Source organism: Helianthus annuus, chromosome 7 (assembly GCF_002127325.2).
Source record: "Helianthus annuus cultivar XRQ/B chromosome 7, HanXRQr2.0-SUNRISE, whole genome shotgun sequence".
Lineage (NCBI taxonomy): Eukaryota > Viridiplantae > Streptophyta > Magnoliopsida > Asterales > Asteraceae > Helianthus > Helianthus annuus.
In genome coordinates this window covers 114,620,719-114,648,143 of record NC_035439.2, presented here as the reverse complement: position 1 = coordinate 114,648,143, position 27,425 = coordinate 114,620,719, and the positions used below count along the sequence as shown (strand labels likewise).

At 36.0% G+C, this 27,425-nt stretch overlaps 1 non-coding gene across 11 annotated transcripts; it reads right to left on the bottom strand.

Moving 5' to 3' along the window:
• Positions 1-23,742: 23,742 nt before the first annotated feature.
• On the bottom strand, positions 23,743-26,831 carry LOC110912186. 11 transcript variants are annotated; one of them, XR_004862394.1, is made up of 9 exons: positions 26,567-26,831; positions 26,433-26,489; positions 26,266-26,346; positions 26,014-26,146; positions 25,110-25,174; positions 24,922-25,033; positions 24,677-24,853; positions 24,001-24,086; positions 23,743-23,898 (listed from the first exon to the last, which is right to left on the bottom strand). It is a non-coding gene; the product is annotated as an uncharacterized LOC110912186 (transcript). The 11 variants fall into 11 exon arrangements; XR_004862401.1 differs by having other exon boundaries at positions 23,743-23,865; XR_004862396.1 differs by having other exon boundaries at positions 24,001-24,075.
• Between the last annotated feature and the right edge of the window lie 594 nt (positions 26,832-27,425).

Genomic DNA, 27,425 nt, shown 5'->3' with positions numbered 1-27,425 from the left:
ATGGAAATTGGCTAGGCTTCTATTAAGCATATCTTGGGCATAGGCATCGGTTTCTCTCTTAGCTGCTGCTAACACTTTCTGTTTTTGCAACTTTTTCATACGCTTTCTACGTTCATGTGCTCCCCTACTGAACCATCCCCTCTTTTTCTGAGGAAATGGCTCTTCAGATTGAGCCTTAAACACGAATATTCCTTCTTCCGTGTCAGCAGAGTACCCCGAGAGGGGAGGCTGAGAAGAGGCACCTTCGCTTCTAGGCGAACCAGACAATTGACGGTATGCGTCAGATGGTCCTTGGTCGCTCATACTATAAACTAACAAATAGTCAGATAACATATAACAAGAAAATACAATTATACACGTAGTTCGGTAATTTATTTCCTAACACTTTGAATTTTGGTGTCAGCAGAACACTTCTGTGGCTGAATCAGTGGCTTAGCTCTGATACCACCTTCTGTCACAACCCCCATCCCCCTGTACAAATATGGGAACGAGCGGTCGAGGCCAGTTTCGGTGGTATCCTGTTTATTGTCTAATTTGGCAGCGGATTTTACATCAGGATCGTAGTTAGGAAATATGTTATCAGAGTAAAATACCACACTTTCATAATATTAAATACATGGGTAAAACCCAAGTTTTCAGTACACACTTTTTCATAGGAATAAATCCTATTTTTATTTAATAAAAACATCTATCCATTTTAGGTAACTTTATTGCCACTTTTCCAATCCTTCAGTGCTGTCCAGCTGGCTAATATTTGGCTTTCACATATTGTTACCTGAAACCCGTTTAAAAATATTTTGTCAGTGGGAAATATTGGTGAGTGAATCCCAGTTCAATCAAGTTTTGATAAAAATCATTGTACAGTATTGAGGGCGATTCCGCAATTACATTTGTTGCCAAGTCATATCAATTACCACCCACGGTACTGTCATTCCGACTTATGGTCATGTTACTCCTTACCAGGTTGTAACAAATTTTGTATACAAAACCCCAAATTTACCGACTGTAATTGTATCCTTACAAATACTCAATAACTGTTTAATGTATAATTAATTAAATGAGGTTTTGTAAAAACAATTTGCAAAAAGGAGATTACTCACATTGCTATCTTAGATTATCCGTAAGGGTTTCCTGGTGACAATCTATAAATTACACAAATGCACGCGTGTTAGTATAATAACACATTTTAACATTAGTAATACCCTCCCCGAGACGGCATTCCAACGACTACGTCGGGCAGAACCACGACAGCCGTTACGGAACTCTAGATCAATCGGGCAGAGTATCTAATACGTCTCCAGGGGTTATGATACTTACATCGGAGCAGAACCTCGCTATTTAGGGGGGGTATTAGACCCGAGTATTATGCCTATTATCAAAGAATTCGTTGAGAATGAAAAGATTTGAGCGACGGAAAGTGAAATCCCGAGGCCTCCTTATATAGGGCCTAATTTTGACTTTTACGCGGCCCGCGTAAAGGTTAACACAGGGCTACGCGGCCCACGTCAAACCCTGGTCAACGTGTAGCTCGTCCGGATCAGCGACTAGACTCGCCACGATGATGACACGTGTCATCACCGGGCGACACCACATTTCTCGATTTCTAGCGGCCCGCGTAAAACCTTGAGTTGGTTTACGCGGCCCGCGACAATCCTAAAACATTATTTTTAATTATTTTTATTAATATTTGAGGTATTCGAGGCCCGTTTTCACGTATGGGGTGTATTTTGGGACATATTAAGATACTTTAAAATATATTGAGGTGTCGGAAAATTTATAAGGATGTCGGATTACGTTAGGGTTGTTATAAAAACGAACGTCAAAATCTGGGTATGGCAGAAGAGGATCGGGTGGAGTCGCGAACGGTGACTGAAAAGGACAAGGTGGAGGACGTGGAATCCTCTCAAGATCCATGACTCTGCGACACAACATCTCATGCTGGAGCTGTAACGACAAAAGTAGATCATCCCTCGTGTAACCAGTGTAATGTGAAGGATGGTATGGATCAGAAACAGGCATAGTGTTTGGCGGAAACCAAATGAGTGGCTCGCCTGATGTGAAGAAGCAAAAGGAGCAGTATGTGTAAACTGTGGTACGAAGGGAAAAGCTGCTGACACAGGTGGAACATGGCCAGGCTGCTGGCTGGACGGACCTTCCCCCGGACGGGGTGGAGGGATATCCTGTAAGAATGTGATCGGCAGATCAATGCGGTGTGCATCAGACATATGTGGGTGAAACGGGGCAACGTCAATAGGTGCATGTGTAGGTGCAGGTGGGGGAGTAACAGAATCAACAAAAGAAGGCAAGTCATCATCGTCCTCTATCCACCCATTGCGGGGGAATGCGTAACGGGGATCTATCCGATCAGCAAAAAGAGCATGGTCTGCTGCTGCAGGGATCGGATCGGGTAAAGGTGGTGCAACAACTAGTATGCCAACGGGTACATGGTCATGCTCAGGCAGAGGATCGTGAGCAGGTATAGGCTCGGGTGCAAGCATAGGCTTAGGGTCGGCTGGGGCTAACTCAAGATCAGCGGGTATCGGCTCGAGATCAGCGGGTACATCAAAAGCTGATCGTCAGGAACGAAGTCAACCTCATGCTCAGGATCAATGTCAGGATCAAACTCGTCATCAAACTCGAAGTCCTGAACAGGTGCGGCAGACATAGTTGTGTCAGAATCGGAATCAGTGGGATAACGCTGCAATCCCAGTGCGTGCAAAGTAGTAGATGACACAGACTCGAAAGAATCAGGACCAGAATGATCAGATGAAATCTCAATGATCGGAATCTCAATAAGCGGAACAACAATGACGTCGTCGACTGGAGCTCAATCACCCTGGGCCTCCTCAGGGGGACCCTCAATAAAAAGATCGATATCATCATCAGACATGGCATCAAAAGGCAGATCCTCGAGAGGAAAAGCCGCAAGAGGAAGAGGGGCGAGGATCGGGACCACGGCCTGCTCATCGTCGAGATGTCCGAGGATGATAAGATCCTTGTTAGGAATAGGAATGAAAAATGGATCCTCGTCAAGTAGGCCATCAACATGCGGTACAATGTCGCCAAGGTCAGGTAAAGCAAACGGCTGGAAATCATCGTCATCTCTACTCTCAGTGTCAGGGTGATAATCTTAGGGTCCGGGACAATCTCATCGTCCGAAACTATGGCAATAGGGTCTACGGTATCTGACAGCTCACTCTCAGATGAGGGCATGGTGTCTGTAATCAAAACAACCACAACATATGCACATGTATCAATAACCATCAAATAAGCATGCAAGTAGCAACAATGTAAGCCTGTATTCATCCTAGTCTTCCCAGACTATCCCACCTAGCCTCTCAGACTGAACTACCTAGCCTCTTAGACTAAACCTCCCAGTTTCTCAAACTGAACTACCCAGTCTCTCAGACTAAACTTCCCCAGTCTCTTAGACTGAATTATGAACATAAGCTTTGAAATGTGTTTTGTGCCTTTTCTTTGTAAAAATGTTTGTTCCCTGGATCTGGACATTTTGTGTATGCAATGTGAACATGTTTGAAAACATTTTTGTAAGAGCCCTAATGATCGTAGTCTAGAATCGAGAAAGAATCCTAGCTCGCGACGATCGAAGCTCTGATACCAAGCTGTCACACCCTGACTTTTGTGGAAGCGTGATTATTGGTGTGACTTTCTTAATACCATAGCATTCAATCATAACAACGCTATATGATAAAAACCATAAGATGTTCATCCATTAGTTAAGTTTGAAAACAACATAACATAATTGTCTAAAACGTTAACACCAAATTTTAACTTACAAACCACAACATGTTTGAAAGAGTTCACTAGGACTCGACAAAAGACCTTAAACAAACCCGAGTTTAGAACCATGTATCTCGTCCAGGATTAAGATACATCTTCTAAACCCTAAAGACTTGGATGCCATCTTTTATTCATGACGCAGCTTGAGACATGCAAACACCTGCCAGATCCACTTAGTTCCCTGAAATACATGTAATTTGAAAACATCAACAAAAGTTGAGCGAGTTCATGTGTTTGTGTATGAATAAACCTTTAAAGTATGTCTGTCTGTCTGTATGTATGTATGTATGTATGTATGTATGTATGTATGTATGTATGTATGTATGTATGTATGTATGTATGTATGTATGTATGTATGTATGTATGTATGTATGTATGTATGTATGTATGTATGTATGTATGTATGTATGTATGTATGTATGTATTGTATGTATGTATGTATGTATGTATGTATGTATGTATGTATGTATGTATGTATATGTATGTATGTATGTATGTATGTATGTATGTATGTATGTATGTATGTATGTATGTATGAATGTATGTATGTATGTATGTATGTATGTATGTATGTATGTATGTATGTATGTATGTATGTATGTATGTATGTATGTATGTATGTATGTATGTATGTATGTATGTATGTATGTATGTATGTATGTATGTATGTATGTATGTATGTATGTATGTATGTATGTATGTATGTATGTATGTATGTATGTATGTATGTATGTATGTATGTATGTATGTATGTATGTATGTATGTATGTATGTATGTATGTATGTATGTATGTATGTATGTATGTATGTATGTATGTATGTATGTATGTATGTATGTATGTATGTATGTATGTATGTATGTATGTATGTATGTATGTATGTATGTATGTATGTATGTATGTATGTATGTATGTATGTATGTATGTATGTATGTATGTATGTATGTATGTATGTATGTATGTATGTATGTATGTATGTATGTATGTATGTATGTATGTATGTATGTATGTATGTATGTATGTATGTATGTATGTATGTATGTATGTATGTATGTATGTATGTATGTATGTATGTATGTATGTATGTATGTATGTATGTATGTATGTATGTATGTATGTATGTATGTATGTATGTATGTATGTATGTATGTATGTATGTATGTATGTATGTATGTATGTATGTATGTATGTATGTATGTATGTATGTATGTATGTATGTATGTATGTATGTATGTATGTATGTATGTATGTATGTATGTATGTATGTATGTATGTATGTATGTATGTATGTATGTATGTATGTATGTATGTATGTATGTATGTATGTATGTATGTATGTATGTATGTATGTATGTATGTATGTATGTATGTATGTATGTATGTATGTATGTATGTATGTCCCTGGTAGTAGCAATAAGGAAAAACAGATCACCAATGGTTTGCAAGGCCAATGGTATGTGTGAAATGGTGCAGGAAAACTCAAACCTAGCGGAGTTTTGCCACGACATTAGTATGTGGACATAGTCACCACATGGGCCACCCTGGTCCTCATGGGTGTGGGCTCGCTACACCCAAATAGATCTATCACTCATGTCCCTCGGTCCTACGACGAGGATTAATGGCCTTAAGTGTTGTACCCACCTTTCACATGATCAAGCAATAACCCTCCTTAGCTGACCATACCATGTATAATATGTTTGTAAATAATTGTAACATGTATTTCACCCCCGAAGTTATAAAACTGAAAACAGTTAAAAGAAAAGGGGGGGGACATAAACTCACAGTTTTGCATCTTCGGTACTCGTAACTCAAATCTCCTCAGCAAACATGACTCCCTACAATGTACTAGGGTCTATTAGACGAACGGTCGTGCCTTGCCTTAGTATTTACGTTTTTGACTTACGTTTCTTTTATGTCTTCAATATTATTCCAAGTTATAATTACTTGTTAAAATAATTATTATTTTAACTTTAAATTATATTAAATTTTAGAATAACTGTTAAACAATATTTTTGTAACAATACTTTTATTTCTTTCGTATCCAAAATAATATTTATCAAAATATGTTCATAAATGTATTTTCCGGAATATTTGTAAGTTACATTCTTGCGTTCGGTTCCACAGTATTGTGTGTGTAACTTATATATTTATTCCTTGAGATTTTTGGTAATATTTTGGATTGTAAATTCTTAGTATTTTGTTAAGTTATATTACTTTAAATCCTAAAATAATATAACTAATACACATAGTATACAAATAATCACACACAATGTGTCTTTATTGTAAATATATATTCTAAATACATATTTATCCATTTTTATTTATAAAACCAACCTCCAATACTTGTATTTTTGTAACAAAATCTATGGCAAAGTTTGTATTGAAAACCATAGTTAAAACACACTTGTAAATATTTGTTTAGAAAATATTTTCCTAAGTGTTTATATTTTTAGAAAATTTTGCCATAGCTTCCCCTAAAAATGGAGGTTTCCATGCTATCAAACCATATCATTTTCTTTTCAAAGTCATCACACACAATCAACAATCAATCTACACTTACCGAGTGCCAAAACAATGCTATCTACATAATAATCATGAACTTGAACTTTTATAAAAACTTGTAGTAACTTGGTAGTGTGTTTAGTAGACTTAGTTATCCTCCAAAATGTATTTACTTCTTTATAAACTTCACTTCTTGGAAGATTTAGGTGTTACAACTTGTAAACATGTTTTATAAAAACATTTCTTTATGACATCTTCTTGTTTCACAAGTGTTTATACACTTGTTTTACCACCAAAAATAGTGTTTGTTTAAGTAAGAACCAAATCTATGTAAATCTTGTTATTTAACTTGGTTTCTTTGGAAAACTATTTTTGAAATCAGTCAAGTTTATGTCTAGTAAACATGTTGCATACTACATCATACACAAAATCATTTTCATTTTTCAAGTTCATGAAAACATAAAGCATGATGATCTTGGTCTTTCACAAAATCATCACCTTAACTTACTAGATCATGTGTTTAATCACAATTTAGTAGATTTCTTATGATGTCTAACATCACTAACACAAATCATCAATCATCAAGAAGCAAATCAACACAAATCAACATGTATTCATATGTTAATAAGCTTATGTTAAAGATTCATGATTATGTTCTTTAGTGTTCAACAAGATTAACAATGTTCATCATCTTTTAACCATAAAAATATGAAGTTACAAGAGATCATAAGGGCCTTACTACTACCTCTATGGCTTGGGATGAACACAAGATGTTGAAGATGACAAATGGGTTGGATAATAGCAAATGGGAGAGCTCCTTCAAGATCCAAGACCACCAAGCTTGCTTGTAGACCTTCTTACACCTTTGTGAGTATATGGAATGGATGATCAAGATTGGATGATGATGGTGGTGTTAGTGGGTGTTCTCGGCCGTGAGGGGGAGAAGAGGGAAGAGAGGAGTGTGTGTGAAGTGGGTGTGAGATGAATGAGATGAATGAGATTATGGATCCTTCATGTCTTTCACATACACATATTTAGGGTTTAACCAATGGTTAATGTGTCCATTAAGTACACTACAATATCTCAAGCAAATCAAAGGAAGATCAAGGGAAGATTATGGTGGGGTCACCCTTGTGACCGTCCACTTAAGGGGGGGGGGGTGTTAGTTGGTGCTTAATGGTAAGTTAAGTTATCTAGTTAGGATTTAATTGTAATAGTTAGTGTTTATGCATATTAGGTGTTATATAGTGTGTTAGGGTGTTCGGGGATCATAACTAGCTCAGAAACACTAAAACAATGTTTCTAGTATAATTTTGGTGTTTCGGGTAGTGTCCGGTTTTTCGGTTAGATATCGGTCCGTTAAAGTGTCAAACTATTCCGTTTAGTGATCTTTATGTACCCTTTTGTGACACTTTTAATTCCCGACACTTAGAAAAGCATTCAGGACCATTTAGTCATATTTTTGCATGTTACCAACATGTTAAAATGCTGATTTTTGCTGAAAAATGCTGAATTCAGCACTTTAAGTAGGTTTTAGGCACTTTCCGGCACTTAATCTATCACCTAGTGAAGCAGTTTTGTGATCCTCACTTTCCTACACACTATACTAGTGTAGACCTTGTCTCTGGCCCATATGGGGTCTCAAAACACAGTTTGTCTATGTACTGAACATCGTCAGCATTTTTCTGAGTTATCCGCTAACTGTGCTAGCTGTGTTTGTGCATCGTTTATGTCAATAAAGTTTGTATGTAAAAATGATGTGACAGTATGAAATATGTGATGCACATGTAAGTATGATACAGTAATCAGAAAGCAGTCATTTGTATTTCAGTACAGTCATTAAGCACTAATCATGGTTAATTAAGTTGTACGAATACCTGAATTTTTGACGGTTGTCACATATAGTATTTAAACATCTTATACAATATTTAAATACTCTATAATGTTAATATTTATATTTTTCAATTTATATTATATTTATTTAAACAATATTTATACTATCTTAAAAAGGAACGTAGGTGGATTTTTCCACCAGCTTCCCCCAAAGTTTAAGCAAAATGCACTTTTAGTTCCTTGTCTTATTTCACTCACCATACAACCCCCTCAAAAGTAGGGTTGTTCACGAGCTGATCCGAACCGAGCGGACCTTTGCTCATGCTTGGCTCGTTTACAACCAAGCGAAATCCGAACGAGCATATTCGAGCGTGTAATTTTCGAGCGAGCGGCAAGCGAGAAGTGAGCGACGAGTAAATTGGACATCCATAGATTTAGCATGTTTCCTTCGATGTCTCCGCTATCGGGTCACGACTAAAGTCCAACTTCCGAGTATGACACTAAGATTGAGGTTGGATTGTCTGAGGAAGATACTCTGGTTGAGGGAGGTGAAGCGATGAATATACAACAATGAACAATTGTCGCATTGTGGCGTATGGTGAGAGCGAGAGACGATTGACGACTGACGATTGAGAGAAAGATGTCAAATATTGTCGCTTCACGACTTAGAGTTTTAGTTTTAAATTTGGTGTTAAATTTTTTATTGGTTTGATTAGGCTAGTATAGATAACAATATAATTATATATTTGAGTATAGTGGTCCAAATCTAATAGAGTGGTATGAGTAAAATATGAATATACATGTAATTTGTGTGTGCATATATAATTATATATGTAATAAATTAATAAAAATTAATTCGATCCGAACCGAGTTGAGCGGAACTTTGCTCATGCTTGGCTCCTTTGCAAACCGAACCAAACCAAGCGAGCAAATTTCGAGCGTTTTCCGAGCATCGGTGAGCGATTGATGAGCGACGAGCGATTTCAACAGCCCTACTCAAAAGTACGTTACATTTACAAAAACAGTCACTTCTTTTTCTACCTACCATACAATTCCTCAACTTTTGAAAATTGTAGTTTAACCTTTACATTATTACTTTGTTTTACAACCAACTCAACTTTTGAAAATTGCAATTTTTATCTAACCTAAATAATCCCTACATATTTAACTAAGTTTTTTTCGCTGATTTTTTTAAACTAATTTGTCGTTGTGTTTAAGAACTTTGTAAAAATATCATTTTAACCCACTCGAGTTTTTAAAGTTCTGAATTTACCCCTTTCATTCCTTTAACTAAAAACCTATTTTTACATTCACGCAAATGGCACCTCCTTTTTTCATCCACCATATAAACCATTACCCATTACCCAATACTATAATTTGCAACATTTTTAGACATAGAGGTGTTGTACCTAATGCTTTGGAGTTTTTCAAATAAAAATTTTATTTCTTTACTTTTAACCCAAAACTATTTGATTCTTTACTTTTAACCCAAAACTATTCGATTTTACTTTTAACCCCAAAACTTTTCATCTTTACTTTTAACCCAAAACTATTTGATTTTTTTTACTTTTAACCCCAAAACTTTTCATCTTTTGCAAATTAAACTCATAGCTTTTTTACTTTCAACTTTGTCTTCTATACTTTTCATTTTTGCAAAATTTCCGTTTTACGTTCCGTTCTAAATTTTGCGAGTTAACACGGTGCAATGTGCATGTGTAGTTAAACGTTTTTACGTCGTCCATTTTTTCCCGTTTGACAGGTTCATCGTAACGCGCGGGTCCTAGATCGACTTAGTTATTCTTTTCTATGTTTTACGTTTCGGTTGAATTTCTTCGCATTAACATACCGCAACTTAAGTGTTGGTGGTCGCTAGCAGTAGTGTGACATTGGTGTTCGCCCCCACCGCAACGCGGGGGTGCTTAATACTAGTTAACATATAAAAAACACAATTTTAACCATATACTATTACTCCATTTTACAACCCCCTCAAATGTCCATAGTATTTACAAAAATGGTCCCTCCTTTTTCCACCCACCATACAACCTCTCAACTTTTGAAAACTGTAAAATATCCTGACCCACTTGAGTTTCTAAAGTTCCAAGTTTACTCCTTTCGTTCCTTTATCTAAAAAAAACTATTTTTTATGTGCGTGTTTTTATCTATATGTCGGTATATATTTGAGTTGGCCTACGTTTCGATGCAAACTTTTTTTAAGCAAGTAAGGTCAAATATAATATGTTTCGAGCTTATTAAGCAAGTAAGGTCAAATATAATACGTTTTGTGCTTATTTTATGTATATTTTCAGTTGATCTACGCTTCGTCGTAAATTTAGTTCTGAATCAAATGGGTTCAAATATAATACGCTCTCATTCGATAGTATTAATTCGAATTACCCTATGTTTCGACCTTGTCGCAACGTGCTAGGGGTAAAATTTGAACCCTTGATGTGAATATGTCTTTTGAGTACACGTTTTGGTTCTCCCTTTAAACACGTCTTATGCTTTTTATATACATTTCCTATGTATTAGTCAGGTCACATATAAATATATTATGATTGTACCGTATAAATTTGATTACTTTGCATTATAATCCAACCACAAAGCTATTGAGCTACGTCGAATACGTCAAAATGCACGATTTCCTATTGTGTATGGATCACATAACGTTTGAACTAATATGGTTTGATGTTTGCAATATACCTGCATCACAACGAGTACGGGTCTAATTACTACTTAAGTACTAAATTAGTAATTAAGAAAACAAGGGGGAATGATGTGGAAATATAACTAGTGTTTGTAGGATGGAGTGAATTGATTGGGAAAAGTTTCTTAGATATTTTTAAGTATTGCTAACAAGGTCATACTTATACTTATGTGTACTCCGCATATTGAATAAATGTAATATCATATCTAATTTATAATAAAAAAAAACTCTAAATAATGTCATATGACATTCTTTCCCTCAACCTCATAAATTTTATTTGTATTTGTTTAATAAATTTCTTTTAATATTAAAATTTATTAATAACCAGTATATATATATCATTTATTTTTATCCTTATCTTTATTTAAAATTAATAAATAACTTCAATTTTGCAATTTAAACCTTTTTTTTTTTACTTTTAACCCAAAGTTTTTCATCTTTTGCAATTTAATCCCAATTCTTTTTTATTCTCAATTTTGGTCCACCATACTTTTCATCTTTCCCAAGTTTTTCGTTTCGTTCTAAATTTTATGAGTTAACGCACCGCAACGTGGGTGTAGGGTTCAACATTTTTTCGTATATTTTTTTCCCGTTTGACTGGCCCGTCACGTCACATCTAACATGCGGGTCCTGGATGGACTTAGTTATGTTTTCTATGTTTTACGTTTCAGTTTAATTTCTCAGCAACGAACGTGCGTGATTCAAAGATTTTACGTTTACTTTTCGCTCGGCGTTATTTTTTTCCCCGTTTTTATTTATTTTGTTTTTACGAGCTTTTCGAGTGTTGGTGGTCGCTGACAATGGTATAGTATTGCTATTACTTAACACGGTTTTATGACAACCACTGCAACGCATGGGCTTAATACTAGTACTTAATAATAAACAAATATTTCTTTGGAAAAAAAGTGTATTGCATGGGTTGAATAAAACCATGTATTATATGAGTTGAATAAAATATTTGAAAAAAGATATATTGCATGGGTTGAGTAAGATATTTGTAATGGATTTATAATACACCCAAAAAAATTAATTGTATTAAAGGATTTAAAATATGATAACGATTCCCATTCTCACATATCATACATTTGAAATAAATTAAAAAAATAAATTTTACCGTTGTTATTTCCGTAATTTAAATGATCCAACCACATGAGTATTCATGAGGATAACCTACACAAAACACGTTTTTGGTGGCTTTGAGTTATGTGGGATTATGCTATAACAACTTATGATGCAGAGCATCTGACACTAAGTCGGATGTTGATAGAGCAAAGACACATAAAGAAAAACAGAAGAAGAAGAAGAAGAAGAAGAAGAAGAAAAAACCGACACCATGGATAGAAGAACAACATAACGTAGGTTGTGTTGTAGTCTTGTAGAAATCTGTATAAATTTTGCACTATATCTTCCCATAATCCTACATGCAACAAGTTTACTTGAATGATTTCTATCTTAAACATATGTATATGTTATTTAACATCATATGTCCTATTATATTAACCCATTACAAGTATCAACATCACAATATAACTGGATATATATTTCTAACTGTACTAAATCCAAAGTTATTAGTAGATGTGAACTAGATTACTTATGATCAAAGTAAACAGTTAACAAGCATATATAACACAAAAGATGAAATAAGTCAAGAATTAACGAGTTCCTTTCATCTTCAAGAAAGATCGAGTACATATAGAATGAACACAAACTAAATGCCATCTAGTTCCTTTTCCGGACACGTCTCTCTTATTCTTTAAGAGTCTCCATTCCATCCTATATAATTCGCTAACTCAACCAGTGGCGAAGCTTAAAAAAAAGTTCGGGGGGTCGGAAAGTAACAGACCTAAAAAAAAAAATTCTATCGTGTAGTTTCGAGGTGTATGTTCGGGTCGGACGTAGGTGATTCGATTCGGGTCGGGTCGGGTCGGGTCAAACATTAATATCAAATAAAAAACATTCTCAGATATTAAAAAAGAAGTTATCATTTTATTCTTCCACGTAGCATAATCTAATAACAAAACAAGTTAACAAATCACCATAAATTTCAAACTCTAATTTCTATCTAAATCAAATCACAATAAGATTAAACAAATAAAATTAGACATAGTTACAGAAAGATTCAACAAGTTTAGGGCAAAAATTCGGACCGATTTCACCCCTAATTTCAACTTAAATCACATAACTTGCAACCCTAAATTAAACCTAAAGATAAAAAAACACATACATTTAACCTTATAAAGATTGAAGAAGTCGAACAAGAGTACAAGACCACAACAACGAGCAGTGTTTAGCTTTTGTTCTCGAACAAGAAGCTGAAGTCGAACAGTTCTGGAATCTGCGCCCCCCCCCCCCCCCTTCTGCAGTTCTGGCTTGTGGCTTCTGTTCTTCTGGTCGATGTCCCAAAGTAAACAAATTTAGGTTTTTTTTTTTGATAGGGTGGGCTTTTAACTTGAGCTATATAATGATTTGATTTGGGTTATATAATATACATTCTAGTATTCTACCAAATATAATGATTTGGGCTATAATATTTAGACTAATTAAATATTTTATTTGGGCTATATAAATAAAAAAAATTAAAATCGGGGTGTCGAAAACGTATATACCTATTTTTTTTTTTATAAAACCGGGGGGTCGAAAACGTATATAGCTAAAAAATCCTATACGAAACGTACATATATAACACTACTGACCGAAAAGTTCGGGGGGACGGGCGCCCCTCCCCGCCCCTTAAATCCTTCGCCCCTGAACTCAACCCAACTATACGAGAGGCGTTGGAGCGCCAAGTTAATTAAACTGATCTCATAGATACAAAGACCCATAAAGAACAAGAGAGGAAGAATCCGATATGCATCGGTCGCTAGCTTCTTGTCCATCAAACATCGAAGACTTTTTTTTGTTATCTGATATTTATAGTTGAACTCCATCGAGGTGTTTAAGATTTAAACAACTTCCCAAAATTCAGCTTTTAATTAATCAGATAATTGCTATGATAAAATGTATATTATTTTATTCTATTGCTCATACTTTAAAATGACTGAGTCTATTTTTAAGGGAAACACTATTATTTTTTTTTTTTTATTATTTTCAATTTAATTCAATCTATTTTTAAAGGATTTTCCTTCGATCCCATCGCCACCTCTGTTGCCGTGTATACCACTACAAGAATTTTGAGCTTTAGTGGAGACAGTATTAGTGGCGACAGCTAATATGTTGCCGCCAAAGGTGGATCCGTGTCATGGGACCATTAATCGCTTATTGGCCGTTGGATGAAGACCTGATCTAACGATCAGGGAAATATCTCATTTGAGTCGCCACTAAAGGGTTTTAAGCGGGATAAATTCCTTATCCATTCCCTTTCCCTCCATTCTACCCTGCACATCTCCACCCACCATCTCCAGAGCCCTAATATGGTTCTAAAGGGTTTCTGGTGTCTGTGAGCCCCGTTCCAAGCTGTGCTCCGTCCACCTCACTCAAAACACTAAAGATTCCGGCCGGCTCCACTCAATTTCTACCACTTCCGGTACCATCCACTGAAATCCAACCACCTCCGACGACATACACTGTTAGGGTTCTTTATATTGTTGTTTATTTTAGTTATATAGTTATATACTCCCCTTATTGTCCTATATGCCACCTCTGGGGGAATGTGCACTTAAAAAGTAGGGATGTATCAATACCCTCACCCAATCAGTAACCTGAATAAACCTATTCACAAGTTCATATCATCTTCATTATTATCACAAACTTAGATTCAAAGGCACAGCACCACTTTATTCAAATTAACAAGCGATTACAGCAAAGCAGTCATCCAGTCATCACAGATTGACTGGTGATACAAGAGATTCAACAAGACCAAACAGAAATACTAAAAAGCTTCAAGATTTCTCACGTATTTTACTTGTGAGAAAGATGAAAAAGATGAGAAACACCAAGAAGTAGTAGAGAGCTGATGATGCTCGATGATATGAAAGCAGCCACCAACCACGCCCTTAAAAAGGTTGTGAACAACCCTAGCATAAACCAACTGCTGGATCTTCAAGAGAGACAGCTGGAGCCCAATGTGAGGAGCCTAGGAAGAAGCAGGCCAGCGACACACAAGGGAAGCGGCCCAATGAGCAAACACGAGCCAAACCTCACACAAAATAACAACAAGAGATATTAGAACAAACCAGCCACAAAATAATAGGAGCACATTTATACTGATGTTTCAACACCCCCCCCCCCCTCAGTTTAAATGTGCAAACAGATTAAGAAGGCCAATAGACTTACACATATGAGCATGAGTTGTAGGTAAAAGCCCCTTGGTAAACAGATCAGCGAGCTGATGTTCAGTTTTGACACCGCAGGTTTTGATTTGTCCCGAAGCTATTTTTTCCCGTAAAAAGAACAAGTCAACTTCAAAGTGCTTAGTCTTGTCATGAAACACAGGGTTACCAGCAATGGATAAGGCAGCGGTGCTGTCATATTTTAGTGTAATGGGGAGAGAGACCTCAACATTTAGCTCCCTGAGAATGTTGACCAACCACAAAACTTCACATGTCGCGCTGCACATTGACCTGTACTCTGCTTCAGCAAACGACCGGGACACAACGCTTTGTTTTTTGCTTTTCCAAGAGACTAACGAGCCCCCAAGAAAGATGCAGAATCCAGTTACAGACCTTCTACTTTCAGTGCATTTTGCCCTGTCCGAATCGGAATAGGCAGTTAAATGAAAAGTATCAGTTTTTTTAAACATAATCCCAGTTCCAGGTGCCCCTTTTAGGTATCGTAACACCTTGAAGGCAATCTGAGTGTGAGCTTCAGTGGGTTGATGCATAAACTGAGACAGATAATGTACCGAGTATGCTATATCTGGGCGAGTGTGAGATAAAGAAATCAATTTACCAATTAGTTTTTTATATTCGGTAACGTCAACTGAATTAGTTTCCTTTTTTACTAAGTGTGTTAGAACATGATTTTGGTCAATAGGACAACCAATGGGTTTGCTCCCACTCATCCCATATTCATTTAGAAGGTCCATGCAGTACTTTCTTTGAGACAGACACACCCCATCCCCAGTTTTTATGACCTCAATGCCAAGAAAAAATTTTAAGAGCCCAAGGTCCTTAATTAGAAATTCAGTTTTCAAGAAATTGTTAACTTCGGTCACTTTTCCTTCATTATTCCCTGTTATAACAATATCATCTACGTAGACAAGCAAGACAACAAAGATGTCCTTCGTGGACATTGTAAACATAGAATGGTCACACTTTGATTGAATAAATCCGAATTTAACAAGAGCCTGAACAAGTCTTTCGTTCCACATGCGTGGGGCCTGTTTGAGGCCATACAAGGATTTGTTCAGTTTGCAGACTTTGTTTTGATCTTTTACACCTATACCCTCCAGAAGAGTCATATAAACGTCTTCCTTAAGATGACCATAGAGAAAGGCATTATTAACATCAAGTTGGTACATAGGCCAGTTATTTTGCACCGACAAACTAATGACACACCTGACTGTGACCATTTTAACCACTGGTGAGAATGTTTCCTCAAAGTCGATCCCTTCTCGTTGATTATACCCTTTGGCAACGTGTCTGGCTTTGAATCTATCAATCTCACCCGTGGATTTATATTTGACTTTAAAAACCCATTTACACCCAATGGGTTTTTTCCACTAGGTAGGTCAACTATGTCCCAGGTGTTGTTCCTGTGAAGGGTTGTGAGCTCTTCATTCATCGAATCAATCCACCTCTTGTCCTTGATGGCTTCTTTATAGGTGGATGGTTCGACGGTTTTGTTGACATTGGCAGCTAAATAGATATTTTCCCTAGGCAGGTTAGAGTAATTTACTACTTTATCATAGCTGTATTTGGCGTTCGCAACAACAAAGTCATTAAATTTCTTAGGGGCAGACACAGATCTAGACGATCTCCTAATGGTTTGGGTACCCTCAGGAAGGTTTGATTCATCATTGGAGCTGCTCGACTCAACCCTCACAGGACTAGGTTCAGCACTAGTGGAATCATGGTTCTCACCATTAGATCCTGATGACTGCTGATCAGCAGTGTGCTCAGCCTCGTCACTGTGTTGCTGTGTCGCAACAGGAGAATCAGAAATGTCCTTCTCTTCATCATAGGGATTTGTATCACTTGAAGTCTCAATGCTGTCAAAAAATTGATTTGGTTTAAATCATTTATTATGACACGATCTGGAGAGTTGTTTTTATTTTCAAACGGAAAAATGGTTTCATGGAAGCTGACATCTCTGAAAAGATGAACTTCTTTTGATCTAAACTCCAGACTTTATAGCCTTTTTTATAGTTGGAATACCCCATAAAGACACATTTTTCAGCACGTTCTTCAAGTTTATCGGTGTTATCCAAAACAGTAAAAAAACAGAGACAGCCAAAGACTTTCAAGTGATCAAGAGAAGGTTTAAAGCCAAAAAGTTTTTCATAAGGGGAACTACCATGCAGCACAGAAGAGGGAAGCCTGTTAATCAAGTAGGAAGCAGTAAGCACACATTCAGACCAATATTTAAGAGGGACTTTGGACTGAAATAATAAAGCTCTTGCAACATTTAGCAGGTGTCTGTGTTTTCTTTCCACAACACCATTTTGTTGAGGAGTGTAAGTGCACGAGGTTTGATGGATGATACCGTTTGTTTTAATAAAGGCAATCATTTGCGAGTTAATGAATTCAGACCCGTTATCACTTCTAAAAATTTTGACATTCACTTCGAATTGGGTTTTTACCAAATTATAAAAACTTTGTATGTTTTCAAACACTTCAGATTTTAACTTCATAAGATAGACCCATACAGATCTTGGTAAAGTCATCAACAATTGTAAGAAAATATTTGTACCCGTCTATGCTAGTAACCTAGTAGGGTCCCCAAACATCTAAGTGAACCAGATCCCCTACTTTAGTTGACCTGTGATCACTTAGGGGAAAGGGTACCCTGTGCTGTTTGGCCTTATGGCAGATGTCGCAGGGTCTAGTGTCATTTAACTCAGTTTTAATTTGTAACACTTTTAACACTTGTTTAGCTGGGTGTCCCAGCCTTGAGTGCCAGAGCTTTATATTTTCAGTCTTACTTAAGCAAGAAAAATTAGTGCCTAAAGGATTACCACAAAAGTACAAACCCTCAGTTTGTCTACCAGTCACCAGGGTTTTCTTTGTGCAGGAATCCTGAATATAGCAAGTATGTTCATCAAATATAACTCTAAGTTTGTTATCTTTAGCAAGCTTATACACAGAAATAAGATTCACATAGTATTCAGGCACAACAAAGACATCTTTTAAGATCACAGTGTCAGATAGCTTAAAACATCCAATTTTTGTGACTTTAGCATCTGTCCCATTAGGATACTTTATTGTTATATTGTATTCGGAGACATCCACTAAGTTGAACATGTTTTCACTGGTCATGACCATGTGCTGGTTTGCACCAGAGTCAATGATCCAGTTCAACAGCTGAGATGGTGAGTTTGTAGAGTTGAAACAAAAGGTGTTTTTGTAACCACCTAGAGAAGAGAAGGAGTTAAAGCATTTACCTCCTACATTGGACTTATTTGAGTCTTCAGTTTTACTTTCATTCAGCAAATCTAGCAACTTAGAGAACTGATCAGCAGACAGAGAATTCAAAGACCCAGTATCACTCATAGAGTTGTTAACCGAAGGGCCATTACTACTATTAGTAGAATTGTTAGACTTAGACCATTGACCATTTTGATTCTGTTTTTGTCTATAATTGGTGGGATACCCATGCAATTCAAAACATTTGTCCATAGTGTGCCCAATTTTATTACAATGAGAGCATTTAAGGTTAGGGTTGGGACCCTTGTTAAATCTCTTTTTGTTGTCATAAAAATTGTTTGTCTTAGCAGCAAAACCAACATTGGGAATCTTTGACCCACCATTAGATCCTCTATGTGATTCTTCTCTAGAAATGATAGAGAAGGCAGTTTTTATGGTGGGCAGAGGATCCCTAGTTAACAGATTTGTTCTAACAGGTTGGTAAACATCATCAAGACCCATTAAGAACTGCATAAGCTTAATTAACTGACTGAACTCATTAAATTTAGCAGAAGCATTACAGGTGCAAGAAGGCAGTTGTAGCATAGCATCAAACTGTTTCCACATAGTGTTTATTTTATGGTAGTATTCAGACACACTGGAGCCATTTTGGCTAACTGAGTTAATTTTTTGATATAGGCTAAACACAACAGAACCATCAACCTTATCATAGGTGTCTTTTAAATCATCCCAAACTTCTGAGGCAAGTTTAGAGTAGACTTGACCAACATATAATTCATCAGAAACAGAGTTCAAAATCCAGGTAAGGACAATAGAATTACATCGATCCCATTGACTAGCAAGCACATCATTATCCTTAGATTTAATGCAAGTTCCATCAACAAAACCTAGTTTGTTTTTGGCCATTAAGGCAAGTTTCATAGCATTAGACCAGACCACGTAATTTTCTGTTCCTTTTAGTTTTATGCTAACAATTGTGAGCCCACTAGAATCACTAGCATGTAGGTATAGTGGGTCACTGGCATCCAGCTTGCTAATCAGGGTAACAGCAGTTTCAGTTTTATCAGGCATAGTGGCAAGATAAAGAAGCACAAAGCAGAACAGTCAACACCCAAAAAACAGATAACAGAACCAAACAGATAAACAGTCAAGAATCAACCAAAACAGTTAAGAACAAAGCCAATCACACACCGGCGAAGCCTGGACAGAGGTCCGATCAGAGGTTCATCACTCAAAGGTGCCTCCGCAGACAATGACCAGGGAGCCACAACCTAACAGACAAACAACCAGACACAAAGCAACAGAGTGAACCCTCTCTGTGTCCCAATAATCAAAACCGGTTTGCCTAATCCGGTATCAAGGATGCCTAGACACACGACACAGTGATGCAATAAACAAAAAAGAGAGATAAGGAAAGGAACAATCTCACAGTGGGTGTTTGGCAGAGAAGGGGACCAAGACTGCAACCTTCACTTAAGGTTGCAAGTCACAGATCAGAAAAAAACCGGTGGACACCTCCTGTTGGTTTGCCCTAATGGGACCAACAAGGATCTTCTTCTTCAACAGGACACAACAACGCCGAAACTGGATTCCAGGCACCACCAGAACCAAACCCTAGATCTTAGGGTTTCACACCCACAAGATCTGTACCGTCTCCTCTGAGCAGGAAGCACTCCGGAAACAGAAAGTCAGACCACAGGATGTCGTCAGGGGAGAAACCCTAGATCGGACAAGAGAAGGACAACCTGTGCAACGAACCGCAGCGGAAGAAGAACCAGAGCCCGATCTCAACCTTGGGGCTCTGATACCATGTCACAAACTTAGATTCAAAGGCACAGCACCACTTTATTCAAATTAACAAGCGATTACAGCAAAGCAGTCATCCAGTCATCACCGATTGACTGGTGATACAAGAGATTCAACAAGACCAAACAGAAATACTAAAAAGCTTCAAGATTTCTCACGTATTTTACTTGTGAGAAAGATGAAAAAGATGAGAAACACCAAGAAGTAGTAGAGAGCTGATGATGCTCGATGATATGAAAGCAGCCACCAACCACGCCCTTAAAAAGGTTGTGAACAACCCTAGCATAAACCAACAACTGGATCTTCAAGAGAGACAGCTGGAGCCCAATGTGAGGAGCCCAGGAAGAAGCAGGCAAGCGACACACAAGGGAAGCGGCCCAATGAGCAAACACGAGCCAAACCTCACACAAAATAACAACAAGAGATATTAGAACAAACCAGCCACAAAATAATAGGAGCACATTTATACTAATAGGAGCACATTTATACTGATGTTTCAACAATTATATCATGCAATTCTCACATGGAATCCAACGGCCCAATTTTGTTTAGATGATCTTAAAAAAGATTTAGAAACTATGTAAATTTTACAATTGATTGTTAAAAAAAACTTTGAAATGTAAAATTAATAAAATGAAATAAAAATCACATTCTAGTAAGCTGTGCGAGACGGTGATGCTGGTGAAAATCGAAGATGATGGTAAGCTGTTAAGATATACAATATATATAACTTCACACAACGATTTGTATAGAGGGAGAGTAGAGAACAACGTGAAGAAGAAGATTGGGTTAATCGATGTAACTGGATATTTCTAATTGTATATCCTATTATATATATTAACCCATTACAAGTATCAACATCACAATATAACTGGATATTTCTAATTGTACTAAATCCAAAGTTATTAGTTAGTAGATGTGAACTAGATTACTCATGATCAAAGTAATTAAACAATTAACAAGCATAACACAAAAGATGAAATATTCAAGAATTAACGAGTTCCTTTCATCTTCAAGAAAGATCGAGTACATATAGAATGAACACAAACCAAACGCCATGTAGTTCCTTTCTCCGGACACGTCTCTCTTATTCTTTAAGAGTCTCCATTCCATCCTATATAATTCGGTAACTCAACCCAACTACACGAGAGGCGTTGGAGCGCCAAGTTAATGAAACTTAGTCATACCGGTTTGAGTGCGACTTAGCCTTATTAGATGAAACAAAGACCCATAAAGAACAAGAGAGGAAGAATCCGATATGCATCGGTTGCTAGCTTCTCCTCCATCAAACATCGAAGACTTTTTTGGTTATCTGATATTTATAGTTGAACTCCATCGAGGTGTTTATGATTTAAACAATTTCCCAAAATTCAGCTTTTAATTAATCAGATAATTGCTATGATAAAATGTATATTATTTTATTCTATTGCTCATACTTTAAAATGATCGAGTCTATTTTTAAGGGATTTTTCTATTTGTAAGGGATTTTCCTTCTATATTTACATATACTGTGTATTATAATGCATGAGTGAGAGGTATTTTAAGATACCCAAAAAATAAGAACTTTTTCTTCTCTTTATTTATAGAAAAACCCCTAAAATAAGGGTAGTTTGGTCTTTTAAACACTATTTAATATTTAGCTCCTAAACTTATTACAATTAAATCCCTAAGTTTTAACAAAATTATAGATCATTAGTTACATTTCCCCCCTCTACAACAAACTTACAATTCTTTTACGTATTCTTGTCATATCTAATTAACTATAATGTTTTTAAAAAAATCCAAAGATAGCATGACGACCTATACATTTTTGTCGACGTTTCGGTAGTTGTCCTGTTCAGTATCAACGTGTTGATTAAAAGGTACAAGTAGATGATGCCTTAGCGTACAAGTGATTATAGCAGAGAAGTAGAATAACTAATACAAGGGTTGAGATCCTGTACAAACAATGCTAATTATAAGAACCGTAAGAACAGATCTGAACCATTGTTAATTTAAATCAAGGGTTGATATTGATTATAAATAAAACTCTTATAATTAAAAATTACTACTAACAAATTAGGGGTAATTTTGTAAAATTGCTAGTCATTTGACCATTTTCTATTAAATACAAATTCCACCAAGGTTTTTTAAACTAAAATAACTTTTATATACTTCATTATTTTTTTTTAAAATATATACCATAAAATCAAGTATTTTTTTATCTTTAATATGAGTACCATATTGCTATACCTTTTTGTATTTATAAAAGTGTTTTTTAAAAAAAGTTAACAAAAGGTGTTTTATATTTGTGCTAATAAGGTGCTGATTATGTGTTAATTACAAAATAATACAAACAAACACCAAAAGTAGATATAATCAGCACATCTGGTGTGCTGATAATGGAGAACGATTGAAGATGTTGTGCTAATGTCGTTTATGTTGATAATGGAGAACGATTCGAGGACGATGTGCTGATAATGAAGAACGATTAATGATGTTGTGCTAATTATATAGTGTTGTGCTGATTATATTTTTTGTAACTATTTTTAATTAGTTATAAATAAATATGGTCAAAAAGTCTAAATTACCCCTAAACTAATTTTTTATTGATGGACACTTGTCAATTATGTATTGGTTCTTATGGTTCTTACAAACTTAAGTGTTTGTATTTGATCCCATTCCACTAATACAATAAACTTTATGTAATCATTTTAAGAGTTCAATTTATTGATTCTACCATTATCGAATACTTGTGTCATGTTTGTAGTTGATTACTAGAAACTATAAAATGTATTATAGTATAGATTCAATGACTAAATATTAATTATATTACAAAACTCTAACAACCTATGTGAATATTTTGGTTTTGTATGGATATTATTTGACAAAGTAAAAAATGACTAGATATATGCTATTTATTAGCATGAGTTTGACTCACTTAAGAATAAATATTCCAATTTTGTATAGATATTATTTGAAAAGTCAAAAATTGACTAGATATATATGTTATTTATTAGCATGGGTTTGACTCATTTTAAAATGAATATTTCATCACATGTTGGTGTAGATATAATAACAAACTTTCTACCAAAAAGGATGGCAAAAAATTAAGTGGGAAACAGTTTTTAAAATTTAAAAATCTTTACACTATAAATCTATATACTTGGTTAATATGGTCATTTAAGTATTTAACATATCTATCTATATCTATACTATACTAGTATGGTGCCCGCGCGATGCGGCGGGGGTGATAATTTGCATTGATGTACTCATTTCTGGTAGTTTTCTTAATATTTATTGTAGTAACATCGCGATGAATATATCTCATAAGCAAAGGCATCGATTAATCCATTTCATTGTGATGTAAGAATAGGAGAAAGTAAATCAGAAAAGAGCGAGTGGAAATAAACCTAGAATGAAGAGGGAGTAATTCAAAATACATAAAAACATTAATACGGTCCATAAAGAAATTATTTAACTTCAAATTTGTACCATTACATTACCGTAAAAATGACCATTTACAAATTGAAAACTCAATTCCAATTAAAAAACATTTAAAACACAATTTTCAAAATATATTAAACACTTTAAATACGAAAAATTAACTACAATAAAAATAACTAAAATGCTTACATGTATAATAAATAATTACAATCCAACACTAATCTTGGATGCAAAGAGTCCCTTGAGGCCACTTTAGAAGCCCGACCACCATCTGCCATGTTTAGTTGCAATCATCATCATTTGCCTACACATTTGTTGTGAAACAACAATGACCAAAACTTGTACCAATCAAGATGGTTGGCAACTCAAGAAACAAGAAATCACATATAAGCAAAAGTGGATATACCCTCCTCACAATTCAGCTTAAGCACGCACGTCACGTTCAAGTTGCCTCGTTCATGCCCCTTCACATGCGAGTAGGCTGCAAGAAGTCTGCACAAAGGTTAATTATAAACTTGCACTACTTATGTGGACATCAATTCTTAGTTCTTAAGAGCAAACAGCTGAACGTGCACCAAAATTAAAAATCAAATAGCTCTCCATCTTATTAATCAGAAAATAACTCAAAACTGATTACTCTTCTCTTAACCTTAAAGAACAATCAACTCAAACTGGAATGAGGATACCGATAAATATATATTTATTGGTCTCATTATTAATTGAATCTGTTGATGACTATGTATATAAATATATAAAAGTATGTACGGAAGAGTAAAGTGTTGACCAATCCAGGGTAGAACCAGTGGCGGATCTTGCCCGTTGAATGTGCCAGGGCCGAAAGACACGGGCACTAAAAAAAGCCCGGGCATATATAAAAAATTTCGATCGAAATGCGGAAAATTAGCACTACGGCCGTAAAACTTGCCCGGGCCGTGGCCCTGCCAGTGCGGCAGTGCCCTTCTAAGAACCGCCCCTGGGTAGAACACGACCAACCCCAAACACGCCACAGCAGTCATTATTATCATCAACGATGAACAATTGAACATAGAAACTTCTAGAGCCTCAATGCATGTAGATCTTACAGGGCATGATCAAAACACATTGCAGAATCGCCTTCAGTTTATTCTAATAACAACATTATGAAAGGCAAACACTGTTTAACCGGTAACAATATAAGCTCTCTGATCTTAGATTCTCAGCTATCTTGGTTCCCACCTGTCCTCATTTTCAAGCAATTTCTCTTTGTCATATAAAAGCTCCTATAAAAATAATATACACATCAGATATTCATAATTGGTCAAAATATATATAGAACATTGACAATCACCTCATGAGTCTCAGTAGCAAACTCAAAGTTGGGCCCTTCAACAATTGCATCAACTGGACATGCCTCTTGGCAAATCCCACAATAAATACACTTTGTCATGTCAATATCATACCTGTCAAATTCAACCAGTGTGTGTGAGTGTGAGTGTGAGTGTGTGAGTGAGAGAGAGTAATCAACACTATTTTCACCTCGTTCTACGGCTCCCATCCTCTCGTTCCACAGCTTCAATAGTGATAGCTTGAGCTGGGCATATCTAATGCACAACAAATTTTTGATACAATTATAAAAGCTAATTAGCTATATTGTAAATATCCCCAAAGCGTATAACTGACCCAAATGCACCCACACCAAAAACTGCTGACCCGTGCCGTCCCAAACCCAATGTAGAGAGCAAACGATGAAAACCATTGCTGATTAACCAATCGCCCAAGAAAACTACCTGCTACAAAAGTAATTTGCAAGACGGCACTAATAAACCCATTTAAATATGCCCTTTTTGTTTAGACAAACAAGGTCCAAGTTTAATTACGGGGGGGGGGGGGGGGGGGGGGGATCGAATTTGAGACCTTTAGACCAATTACTACTACAAATACTTTTGAACGTATTACTATGGGTTTACTCAAAAAATTATTCACCATGTCTAAAATTTAAAATCAATGGTTTCGCGAACCCAATCCTTACTATGTGAGTCTGCCATTGCCAATGGCGTAGCATGCACAGTATATGCAGGCTTACAGGTGATGATTCAACTGCAGCTGTCGGGAAAGAATTCAATGATGCACACAAGCCAAAATATAAACTTACCAATTAAACAGACTTCAACTCAGATTTTGACTCCAAAACCCTAACAAACCTAGTGAGAGTTTACCATCTCGGTTCAGTATACATAGATACACAATTTACCATTAGATCAATCAGCTCTTATTCACCCCAAAATGATATGTTACAAGACATTACAAAGTTAAAAATTGTATTTTTCCAGGTTTAAAGCATGTCCATAGCATATAAAAAATAGAACACCAAATGGAGCATAAATCATAATTCAAAAAACAACTACGAAATTAAAAGCCACCTATGTATATCTATTCTTACCAAAAGTTCTATCGGTTCCGTTGAAGATTCTGATGCAAAACTCAATCCGGTAACCGCGGCGTGGTACTCAAGTTTTTAGATTTTGGTGCTAGAGACAGATAAGGTGGTGCCGACGCTAACCGTGCCTTTTCCTCTGTCAAATCACACATAAAAATTCATACAAACAAACATAAACGCGATACAATTACAATCAGAATGATAAACTAACTGAATCCAATGATAAATGATTAGGTTGTTTGGTTGAGGACTTACATCGAACACCATGAATGCAACATCCCTGAAAACCCCATCTAACTTAAAAACAGCAACAGATTCTTGGTTCCATTCAACAATCTTATCATATAAACAGATCCTTCATTTATAACATTCCAGACTAAACAATCAAAGAACATAAAGCAAAATAGATGTCTAAATCTTACCTGATGTATCGTCGCCGTCAAAGGCAGTGGGATTGAAGCCTATATAATTAATATTACCTGGACACAAATATGGATGTGAGATTGAAGAAAACAAAAGTAAATAACAAAGTGGAGATTGATGGTTTCTTGAATACTCGATGATCTAGTCTTGTACTCAGCTAAAGCTCAAATCGACGGCAGATGAATCCCACCAGATTTTCCATATCTCTACTAAAATCTCAGCATCATTAAAAAAAACCTGAAGAAGAAGGGAGGATTTGAACCTAGAGAGTAATCAGATCTAGAATTTTGAGAGAGAGAGAGAGAGAGAGACAGAAATTATAGCAAGAAAAAGCTGGGTTTAAATTTTGAAATGAGAATTAGGTTTTGGTTTGTCCCGCCTATGGTCAACGCGTGCATATGTGTAGCAACTAACTAAATATAGTATAGATATGGTTATTCATATAATTTTGTTAAAATATAGTATAGATATGTTTTCTGCCCACCCACTTATCACTATGTTTTTATTTGTTTAAGATAAAGGTTAAATAGTAAGAATAGAAAATATCGAAGGAAAAAAAAGGGAAATATGATGCAAAAGTATTAAATAATAAATGTAATAAATACGTGTGTGTTGCAACATTAAAGATTCTTTTGAATTATAAAGAGGGAGGAAGTCTAACTAATTACCTATAGTTATGTTAAATATCAAGGATCTAAATGTAATAGATTGAGGGACTAAAAAATAATTATGGTTTAAAAGACCACTTTACCCTCATTTTAGGGGTTTATTTATAAATAAGGGGGGAAGAAGTTCTTAACTTTTGGGAATCCCTCCCTCATGCATTATAATATAGTATAGATTATAATTAATTAGGGAGGGACATTTTAAGATAAACTTTTTCCCTTTTAATTTATAAATACACCTCTAAAATAAGGGTAATTTAGGGGCTATTTGGTAGCCTCTGAATGGTTATTAAGAGGCTACCTCTTAATGGAACCATTAAGAATTTT